Source organism: Bufo bufo, chromosome 4, assembly GCF_905171765.1.
Source record: "Bufo bufo chromosome 4, aBufBuf1.1, whole genome shotgun sequence".
NCBI lineage: Eukaryota > Metazoa > Chordata > Amphibia > Anura > Bufonidae > Bufo > Bufo bufo.
In genome coordinates, this window is record NC_053392.1 from 189237819 (window position 1) to 189249371 (window position 11553).

An 11553-nucleotide genomic window follows, 5' to 3' on the forward strand; every position below is an offset into this window, starting at 1 on the left:
GTCTTTCTACCTTCACCAGCGTTCCTATTTACCTTGCTAATGTGTTTGGACCTGACTTAGACCTTGTTACCTCCTTGGAATTGATGTGACCGCTCGGCTTCTGACTTCGGTTTGTTTTGACCTTGCTATTGTGTTTTTCCCTTGTGTACCTGCGAGACCCCCTGACTTTGACCTTTGCTTCCCTGACTCTGTTACATATTACTTTAGCACCCTTTAGGCCCCTGCACGTATCCAAGCTAGGGGCCACCGCCAAGTTGTACGCTGTCAGTTAGGACCGGCCGTGCAAGTAGGTAGGGATAGGGGTGCGGGTGGAGATCAAGACTGCACTCTTTCCTCCCTACGTGACAAATACTTTCATATTTGCATTCAAGTGGCTCTAAGAAAGGCGCGTTTTGACTTGGATGTATGGATGTACAACATACTTCGCCGGAATGGCCTTCATGGGCAGAGAGTGTCATTTAATCTGCAAGTGAGGCTTGGATGCACACAACGGGTCATGGGAATAACTGTGATGCCCGCCCAGCCTAGAATGGTAACAATCGCCCTTCCAGAAAGGCGGAAGTTGGTGTTTGATTGGTTGTACGCTTGACCTATTTGCAGCCCAAATACAGTGTACACTATTTCTATGTTTGAAGGGCTCCCGCTTGTGTTGTTTATTCCTGCCTGCAGTAGTTTACTTTTCCCAGTGGTATCTTACCTCTTCCAGGATGGTGACCATAACAAATGTTCACAACTATGCATGCACCAACCACAGAGGATGCCTCACATGTCTATATCATAGCGGCATGTGCTCCACTTATGTGACATGAGTGATGGCATCTTCAGGATTCCAATTTATTGTCAGGCCTTCGTTATCAGCCTACGATGTTCATATGTGAATATAAGTCCTCTCTTCTCCCCTAGATACATTTGCATACTGTGGATATAACAGATGCATTACTTTTCACTTGGCAATGGTCACTTTATTGGTATACTGGCACTTTATTTATGAATCGATAATGAACCATGGGCACTATGGATAATAATGATCATCGACACTAATCATGGACTGAAATTTTTTATAAGTACATCACTATAATCATGGACACATGTATTCAATTAAAAAAGGTAAATGAGGCGCACAGGAACACACAAGGACCAAGCAGAGGTGCACTCAGTAAAGTGGACTCACCCAGTCCACTAAAAATAACGTGCAACTTGTGATAAATGAACTGGGCACTCTCAGGATACAGGGATCACACAGATATTTATTAATATATAAGGCAATAAAAACGACAATAAAAGAGAGAATATGGCCCTCCTGTAGGAAAGCTATGTATAAAAAAGCACTTGCTCACTGTAACTGGCACTCTGACTCTAGATGGGTATTATAAACTACACATGGCATATTCCTGCAATAAAACGACAATAAAAAGGTACATCATAAATAATTCACACAATAAAAAAATCGCACAGTTAAAACGCATACATATCGCAGATGCTGAATGTTCACTGGGAAAACTACAATGTGAGTTGTTCCCCAACTCACTGGCAAAGTTCTGAAGCTCCAAGGTAACAGTTAGAGGCACCGTGACGTGATAGTCCCACAACAAACAGGTATAGCGGCGTCCCGCTCTATATTCAACCAGTAGCGTCCCACTGGGCTAATAGCATTCAAGTCTTGTTAAATCTCCTGTCAGCAAATATTTGATGAAAAAGATAGTCTTACCGGAAAGGTTCTCCTCACCACTTCGCTGCACACCGTCGCTCTGCTGGGTCGTGTTTTTAATTACCTCCAGACTTTTTTGAGCGGTCAGGTTGTTGAAATCCCACGTAGGTAAAAGTTTGGCATGTGCAGCCCGGTCTCTGCTGTAGGCTGTCACGGATTCCTTATACTTGAACCTTATTGTGGTGTTGAGCAGTATGGTGCGAGGTTCCGGCACTATCTGTTGGTCCTCACTCCTTAAAAATTCGGGGTCCTGTTAGAGCTAGACGCGTTTCGGGGCTTAAGATTGCCCCTTCCTCAGTAGCTCGGGGCTTAAGATTGCCTACTGAGGAAGGGGCAATCTTAAGCCCCGAAACGCGTCTAGCTCTAACAGGACCCCAAATTTTTAAGGAGTGAAGACCAACAGATAGTGCCGGAACCTCGCACCATACTGCTCAACACCACAAGTTGTAGTTTTTTAATGTTGCCATTTTGGGGTACACATAGCTTTCTGATTAACTTTCATTAACTCTTTCTGGGAGGGAGATGGGAAAAACAGCAATACTGCCACTGCGTTTTTATGTTATAAATCTTACGGCGTTAATTTTTCGGTATAAATAACATAATATCTTTATTCTCTGGGTCAGTACGATTACAGTTATACTAAATACATATATTTATTATTTTTTTTACATTTTGCAACTTTTTTGCAATAAAACCCTTTTTTCAAAAGAAAAAAAAATGTTTTTGCACTGCTGCTTCCCAAGACCTATAACTTTTTTATTTTTCTTTCTATAGAGTTGTGTGAGGGCCATATTTTTGCAGAGAAACTTGTATTTTTCATTGGTATAATTTTGAAGTAAATGGCGCTTTTTGATCGCTTGTTATTAAGTTTTTTCGGTAGCAACTAAGAATTCTGTTTTGTTTTTTGTTGTTTTTTTTTTTTTTTGTACAGTGTTCACCGTAGGGGAATATTTACATAATATTTATGTAGTCAGGGTTGTTACAGACGTGGCAATATCAAACATGTGGGGAAGATTTATTTTTGAAGTTTTTTTCATTGATACGCTTTTCAATAAAAAAAGCGTAATTTTTTATGGGATTTTTTTTTTTAATAATTTTTTTTTTGCCACTTACTAGTCCCACAAGGGGACTATAATTGACAGCTTTTTGATTGCTTTTAAAATGCAATGCACTATCCCTATAGTGCCTTGCATTTTAATGGCAATGCTACCCTGACATTGACCAGCAGGATGCGCCAGAGAGGTGCATCCTGCTGGAAATGACTGAAGGCTGGTCTGGGGCCTACATCAGACCCCAGGCAGCCTTCACACACATTGGCACCCCGCAAGCACATTTGCAGGGTGCCGATGGGTGACAGAGGAAGTCCGCACCATCTGTCAGCACTTTACATGTGGTGGGCGCCATTGCCCTTGGCATGTAAAGTGTTAAACAGCCCGTATCGGCACTCCTGCCGGTCCGGGATGTTAGAGCAGTGCGGCGGCTCTCATGTGAGACCCGTGCAGCGCTTAGACTGGGCCGCCGTAAAAAAGTCCCCTTAGTGACCGTCGTAAATCATGTATGGGGTTAATTATGACATCATCAGTGGTGTCACTATAAATGTTTGCTGTGAGTTCAATTCACTTGTACTTGTGAAAGATCCTGGAGAGGATTGAAACGTTGTGTGAACATATGTGAATAAAGGTCAATGTTTGCTTCACTTAAATCTCTCGAGTGCAGTGGATTTCATATGTAGATATATATATATATTTGTCGGTTTATAAAATGGATTTTGCCGAATCAGTGAGAGAGCTATGGATTGGCACACACTTCTCTCTCCCTGCCGTCACCAATCTGTGTGATCAGTGGCAGCTATATTGAAAGGAAGTGAGGAAGTAAAGACTCATAGTACAGCTTAACCCCTTAAGGACTCAGCCCTATTTCACCTTAAGGACTTGGCCATTTTTTGTAAATCTAACCAGTATCACTTTAAGTGTTGATAACTTTAAAACGCTTTGACTTACCCAGGCTGTTGTGAGATTGTTTTTCTGTCACATATTGTACTTCATGACACTGCTAAAATTGGGTCAAAAAATTCATTTTTATTTATAAAAAAATACCAAATTTACCCAAGTTTCAATTTCTCTACTTCTAAAATACATAGTAATACCTCCAAAAATAGTTATTACTTTACATTCCCCATATGTCTACTTCATGTTTGGATCATTTTAGGAATGATATTTTATTTTTTGGGGATGTTACAAGGCTTAGAAGTTTAGAAGCAAATCTTGAAATTTTTCAGAAGTTTTCAAAAACCCAATTTTTAAGGACCAGTTCAGGTCTGAAGTCACTTTGCGAGGCTTACATAATAGAAACCACCCAAAAATGACCCCATTATAGAAACTACACCCCTCAAGGTATTTAAAACTGATTTTACAAATGTTGTTAACCCTTTAGGTGTTCCACAAGAATTTATGGAAAATAGAGATACAATTTCAAAATTTCACTTTTTTGGCAGATTCTCCATTTTAATATTTTTTTTCCAGTTACAAAGCAAGGGTTAGCAGCCAAACCAAACTCAATATTTATGGCCCTGATTCTGTAGTTTACAGAAACACCCCATATGTGGTCGTAAACTACTGTACGGGCACACGGCAGGGCGCAGAAGGAAAGGAATGCCATACGGTTTTTGGAAGGCAGATTTTGCTGGACTGTTTTTTTTTACACCATGTCCCATTTGAAGCCCCCCTGATGCACCCCTAGAGGAGAAACTCCAAAAAAGTGGCCCCATTTTAGAAACTATGGGATAGGGTGGCAGTATTGTTGGTAGTAGTTTAGGGTACATATGATTTTTGGTTGCTCTATATTACACTTTTTGTGAGGCAAGATAACAAGAAATAGCTGTTTTGGCACCGTTTTTTTTTTTTGTTATTTACAACATTCATCTGACAGGTTAGATCATGTGATATTTTTATAGGCCAGGTTGTCATGGATGCGGCAATACCTAAAATGTATACTTTTTTTTATTTATGTAAGTTTTACACAATGATTTCTTTTTGAAGCAAAAAAAATCATGTTTTAGTGTTTTCATAGTCTGAGAGCCATAATTTTTTTCAGTTTTTGGGCGATTACCTTGGGTAGGGTATTATTTTTGAGGGATGATATGGCGGTTTTATTGGCACAATTTTGGGGTGCGTGTGACTTTTTGATTGCTTGCTATTACATATTTTGTGATGTAAGGTGACAAAAAATGGTTTATTTAGCACAGTTTTTATTTTTAATTTTTTACGGTGTTCATCTGAGGGGTTAGGTCATGTGATATTTTTATAGATCCGGTCGATACGGACGCGGCAATACCTAATATGTATACTTTTTTTTAATGTAAGTTTTACACAATGATTTCATTTTTGAAGCAAAAAAAAAATCATGTTTTAGTGTTTCCATAGTCTGAGAGCCATAGTTTTTTCAGTTTTTGGGCGATTATCTTAGGTAGGGTCTCATTTTTTGCGGGATGAGACAACGGTTTGAATAGTTTTTATGATGCGGGAAATGTAACATGACTGTTTTATAGATCGGGTTGTTCCGGACGTGGTAATATATAACATGTGTAGGGAATTTTTTTTTTTTTTTTTTTAATCAGGGATAAATGTTTTTTTTTTTTACTTTTTTTTCACTTAAAAAAAAATTATAATTGGACCCAGACCCACTTGGTTCTTAAAGATCCAGTGGGTCTGATGTCTGTATAATACAGTACAGTACACTATATAGTGTATTGTACTGTATTTTACTTACACTTTGTCTGAACAGATCTATGCCTTTAGCACAGATCTGTTCAGCACCATGGACAGCAGGATGCCTGAGAAGGCGTCCTGTTGCCATGGGAACCTTCCCCATCTGCTCAGTTGTGGCCACAACTGAGCAGACAGGGAAGGGGAAGGAGGGGGGCTCCCTCCCTCTGTCACCCCATCCTGTCCCGGGGCTGTAAAGGCACAGCAGCGCCCCGATGGGAGAGGGAGGGAGGCAGCATGGAAGGGGTTAAAACGGTGGACATCTGCACAGATGTCTGCCGTTGAATCGGAGTGTCAGAAATGAGCTGACACTCCGATTCAACCGCTCGGCCATCCTGAAAATAAACAGGGGGCGGGCGGAAGATCGCCCACCTGCCCCCCACACTGCCGCACGCCTCCGGTCCGCCTCCCGCACCGCCCGCAATCCTCCCCCCCGCTGCGCCCGCAGGCACAAAAACACAGAGGGCTGCAGGGGGGGTTAACCTTCATAAATACAGGCACTTTGAGGTTTCTGATCCTTGCGGTCACGGACCGCAGGTATCAGAAACTTGCATAAGCGCTAAAAACCGCAGGTCTGAATTGACCTGCGGTTTGTAGCAATTTGCAATGCGGGGGGGTCACAGGACCCCCCCTAGGCATTGTCACAGGGTGCCTGCTGAATGATTTCAACAGGCACCTTGTTCTGATCACTGCCAGCCGTGCGGCAGTGATCAAAACTATACAGGACGTACCGGTACGCCCTGGGTCCTTAAGGACTCAGAAAACAGGGCATACCGGTACGCCCTAAGTCCTTAAGGGGTTAAGGACCTCTGATGATGTCATCAATGGGAAGAGCCAAAACAGAAAAACTATACAAGCAGTGCAGGAAAATGTGAGGTTTTTTAACCCCTTCATTACCGAGACATTTTTCACCTTAAAGAACAGGCCAGTTTGGAAATCGCACATCTGTCGCTTTATGTGTCAATAAAAATGTCTACATTTACCATATGTCTACTTTATGTTTGCATCATTTTGTAAATGTTGTTTTATTTTTTAGAATGTTCAAAGGCTTTTTTAGAAGCAATTCTTAAATTTTAAAAGAAAATTTACAAAACCTACTTTTTAAGGACCAGTTATATAGTTGATACGGTTGAAAAAAAAGACATAAGTCGATCAAATTCAACCAAGGGATAGGTAGGGATGCGAATCCCAGAAGGAAGTGAGACTTAGATTTCTACACATATTCATAAGCATTAATGTTTACTTTTAAGAATTCATCTAAACCCTTTTTAAAACTGTCCACTGTTCCTGCTGTGACAACGTCCTGAGGAAGTCTATTTCACAGATTTATAGTTTTTACTATAAATTCCTATAATTTACTATAAACTCCATATTTAAATGTGCCTGATTTTCATCCACAGGCAACATTTAGGTGCACCTATGAGGCCTGGGCCTTATCAGTCAGTCTTGGGTGGGACTCACAGCCTCCTCCCTCCCCTTCCATTGCAAGCATGGCTGCATGCTGGAGGTAACTGGGAGTTTGCTGTGAGTCAGTTCTTACGCTCCTGTAATTTGCCCACTGGCTCCTGGTATTGCCCATACGGCACAGGTAGGTTAGCCTTAGGTCCTGAGCTACTTGAGATACCTTGGTGCGGTGCTCGGGCTCAGATATGTCCTTCATATAAGGATATATTGGCTAAATTCAAAATTTTGACACCAGTTTGAGAATTTATTCAGACTTGTTTGTTTGCATCCACAGTAGTGTACCTTCCTTCCTATTTACATCCACACATTTTTCTATCTTGTGTAGGATGTCTTTTTGTTGTACTTGTGGTCCACTGCGGGCATTTTTGCTGGGATCGCCATTAGCAATGGGCCACAAGTGCAGGATCTGCTCCCCTGGGTATAGATGCACAACTGCATATGGGGTTCAGCACTTCCTGCTGTTTGACACCATGCCATTTTTTGGAGTTTGCACAACAGAAGTTAAACTAGCTGGTCTATAATTACCCGTGAAGGACCTTGTTCCTTTTTTTAATATGGGCACTGTTCTGTCTTCATACAAGTTCACACAGTGTGCAGTCTGACATTCAGTATAAACCATTCCTGTCTTCCAAATAAGAGGAATGTTTTCTGTAGTCTAACTTGTTAATTGGTCAACAGGATTGTGAATTGGTAAAACTACAATAATACAAATGGCTTGTGTAAGTAAGGCTACTTTCACACTTGCGGCAGACTGATCCGTCAAACAGTTCCGGCGCCGGAATTGGCCACCGGATCCGACAAAACGCATACCGCCGCACAGTTTTACTGCAACGGATCCGTCCTTCCGTCGACTGTTATAAAAGCCGGATCCGTCGTTCAGTTTCCATCAGTCGTCAATTTTCGACGGATCCGTCCGTCGGATCCGTCTAAAAAGCTGATCCGTCTATTCCGTTTGCTTCCGTTTTTAGACGGAAAGACGGATCCGGCGTTTACATTTAGAGATTAAGGATGCTATCTTTTTAAGCAAATATTAAAACTGTCTATAAAAGATAAGAGAAGGTCACAAAAAGATGCAATCTGTTAAAGCAAATACCACAACTGGCTATAAAAGACCAGCGAAGTTCACTTACCACTCAGAAGTTCCTTCAGCAGAGTGCAAAGATGATGCCGGACCATATTCGTTTTGGATTTCAGGCTTTAATTCTGGTTTCACGATGGAGAAGACGTCTTCAAGCCAGGCGACGTAAAACGCGTCGCTATTGGGTGCATCCAATAACCTCTGCAAGAGTAAGAAGGGGAGTTTTTGAAACTCTATTTCCTGAATTGAGGGATTATCCAGAAAAATTCTTTACCTATTTACGGATGACGGTAGAAAGTTTCGATGATCTTCTGCAACGTGTGTCACCTCACATTCAAAGGCAAGACACCACTTTCCGTCGCTGTGTTTCCCCAGCAGAACGCCTATTGTTGACGATAAGGTAAAGTTTATACTTTATTACATATTATACCAATATTTGGTCTAAATTTTCAAAAGCTGCTGTTTGGTAGTGTGAAGCCATACATTTTTTAATCCAAATTGACTTTTTCTGGGATCACTGTACTTTCTGGGATCACTGTACAAAGTGTTTTGGGCCCAATTGATGCTCATCTATTTTTTTTGTAATTATACATCTTGTTTTGGAAAAGTTTGAATCAATATACTCGTCATTGAAGATTTATGAACTGTGATGAATATTGTTCGCCATGGAGAACAAATATTTATTGTTGAATTTTTTTAAAAATTACATTGGCCACATAAAAAATCTTGACCAAACTAATATATGTAGGGGTGCAATAAAATTGGGTCCAGTTGATATACCTTGTATATTATCTTGTTTATTAATAATTTTTAGACACTTATTTTTTTCTTTTATATTTTAGGTTTTTGGCAAGTGGAGAAAGTTTCAGCTCACTCCATTTTCAATTTCGCCTTGGGATATCAACTGTTTCAATAATTGTAAAGGAGACATGCCGTGTTTTGTGGGAACAACTGCATGATGAATTCATCCCACATCCAACTCGACAGCATTGGAAAGAAATATCTGAAAGATTTTGGGATGTTTGTCAGTTTCCCAACTGCATAGGGGCTGTAGACGGTAAACATATTCGTATTATCAAGCCTCACGGAACCGGATCCGAGTTTTTCAATTATAAGAAATATTTTTCTATAATACTGATGGCCATCGCAGATGCTCAATATCGTTTTGTTGCAGTGGACGTAGGGGCCTATGGACGCGCAAACGATTCAATGGTGTTTAAAAATTCAAATATGGGCCGTAGTCTATATAATGGACAATTCGATTTTCCTCTCCCTCAACCACTGCCAGGTACTGATGGCCCACCCATGCCGTTTGTATTGGTTGGTGATGAGGCATTTCAAATGTGTGGAAATCTAATTAAACCATATTCCAGCCGCGGATTAGATTTAAAAAAACGCACATACAACTACCGCTTGACCAGGGCTCGAAGAATGGTAGAATGCACTTTTGGAATTTTGGTCGCAAAATGGAGGATTTTCACTAAACCAATTCACCTGAAGGTTGAATCAGTAGACGAGGTTGTCAAGTGTGCTGTGGTGTTACATAACTACCTCCTTCATAAAGAACCACTCAATTTGGAACAGGTGCCCGAGGACAGCGAGATCGCGAGCATTCAAAGTTGTCGACATCGGTCAACTGTAGCGGTTGCACGGATGAGAGACTCGTTTGCAGATTATTTTTGTACTGAAGCTGGAAGGGTGGACTGGCAGGACCAATTTTTATAAACTATTTGGGATTAATTTTCAAATAACCGTTAATTTATGTTTGTTGTCCCGTTGGTTGATGGTTACAGTGTGTTGTATTTGATTTCAATAGCATTTTGGGTTAAATAAATATTTTTTATACGTAATTGTGATTTTATTTTAATATATTGATGTGCTCACGCTGGAGTAGCGACACATACTTGTGTCGCTCCAATCAGTCCTGTTAGGAGACTGTCTGCCCACGCTGGAGGAGCGACAATCTGTTTTGTCGCTACGCCAGTGCTGGGAGATTTTAATTGTCTGGCCTATAAGACACCTAGCTTTACAATCTACCAACGCTGGAGGAGCGACAATCTGTTGTGTCGCTCCGCCAGTGCTGGGAGATAATGTCTGGCCTATAAGACACCTAGCTTTCTTACAATCTACCAACGCTGGAGGAGCGACAATCTGTTGTGTCGCTCCGCCAGTGCTGGGAGATAATGTCTGGCCTATAAGACACCTAGCTTTCTTACAATCTACCAACGCTGGAGGAGCGACAATCTGTTGTGTCGCTCCGCCAGTGCTGGGAGATAATGTCTGGCCTATAAGACACCTAGCTTTCTTACAATCTACCAACCCTGGAGGAGCGACAATCTGTTGTGTCGCTCCGCCAGTGCTGGGAGATAATGTCTGGCCTATAAGACACCTAGCTTTCTTACAATCTACCAACGCTGGAGGAGCGACAATCTGTTGTGTCGCTCCGCCAGTGCTGGGAGATAATGTCTGGCCTATAAGACACCTAGCTTTCTTACAATCTACCAACGCTGGAGGAGCGACAATCTGTTGTGTCGCTCCGCCAGTGCTGGGAGATAATGTCTGGCCTATAAGACACCTAGCTTTCTTACAATCTACCAACGCTGGAGGAGCGACAATCTGTTGTGTCGCTCCGCCAGTGCTGGGAGATAATGTCTGGCCTATAAGACACCTAGCTTTCTTACCAATCTACCAACGCTGGTGGAGCGACAATCTGTTGTGTCGCTACACCAGTGCTGGGAGATTTTAATTGTCAAAAAATTTAAAATATCTATCTTCGTTTAAAAAAAAAACAAAAAAACAGTTATTGGATTTTTTAAACCAAAAAATAATATTTATTATAAATAACAATAAAATAAATAAAAAACAAAGTTACAAATTGAGGAAATGGTGGGGGGTGGAGGGAAGTGATTGGTTTGGGTCCACTCTCTCCTGTTGTTCTTCTGCCACTGTGGACAACAAAGTGCGTGTTGATGCAAGTGGCACAGAGGGAGTGTGAAGACTGGATTGGGCAGGAGAAGGAGTTTCCCGAGCAAGAGTAGAGGGAGTGGTGAAAGAGGAAGGAGCATAGTAAGAAGGAGGAGAAGAAAAGCTTTGAGAAAAGAGCTCGGGGGTTTGGGATGGGGGTGGGTTGTGGGGAGGGGGAGGGGGAGGGTGGGAATGCTGAGCCTGGTGGGGCTGTAAAGTTGGATAGGTGTGGGATGGGGGATAGGTGAAGGATGGGGGATAGGAGTAGGATGGGGGATAGGGCTGGGGTGGGGGAATGGTTGTGGGGCGGTGTGCCAGTTGCCACAAAACGCTGTCCATCTGTCTTCTGGCCTCATACTGCTGGTCGGGTGATAAGCGTTCCAGCGCAGGTAACAACGACACAAGATAGTGATGCATCGGACTCATTTGTGTCGTCAACACCGCCCCCTCCTGAAGACGACGCGAATGATCCTCCACAGATGCAACCCTATTTGTGATCCCCGCCAAGGACTCATACATGAGCCTTGTGAGGTCTTCGTAGTTAGCCTGGCGGCTCCTACCTGACCTCTGGCGAC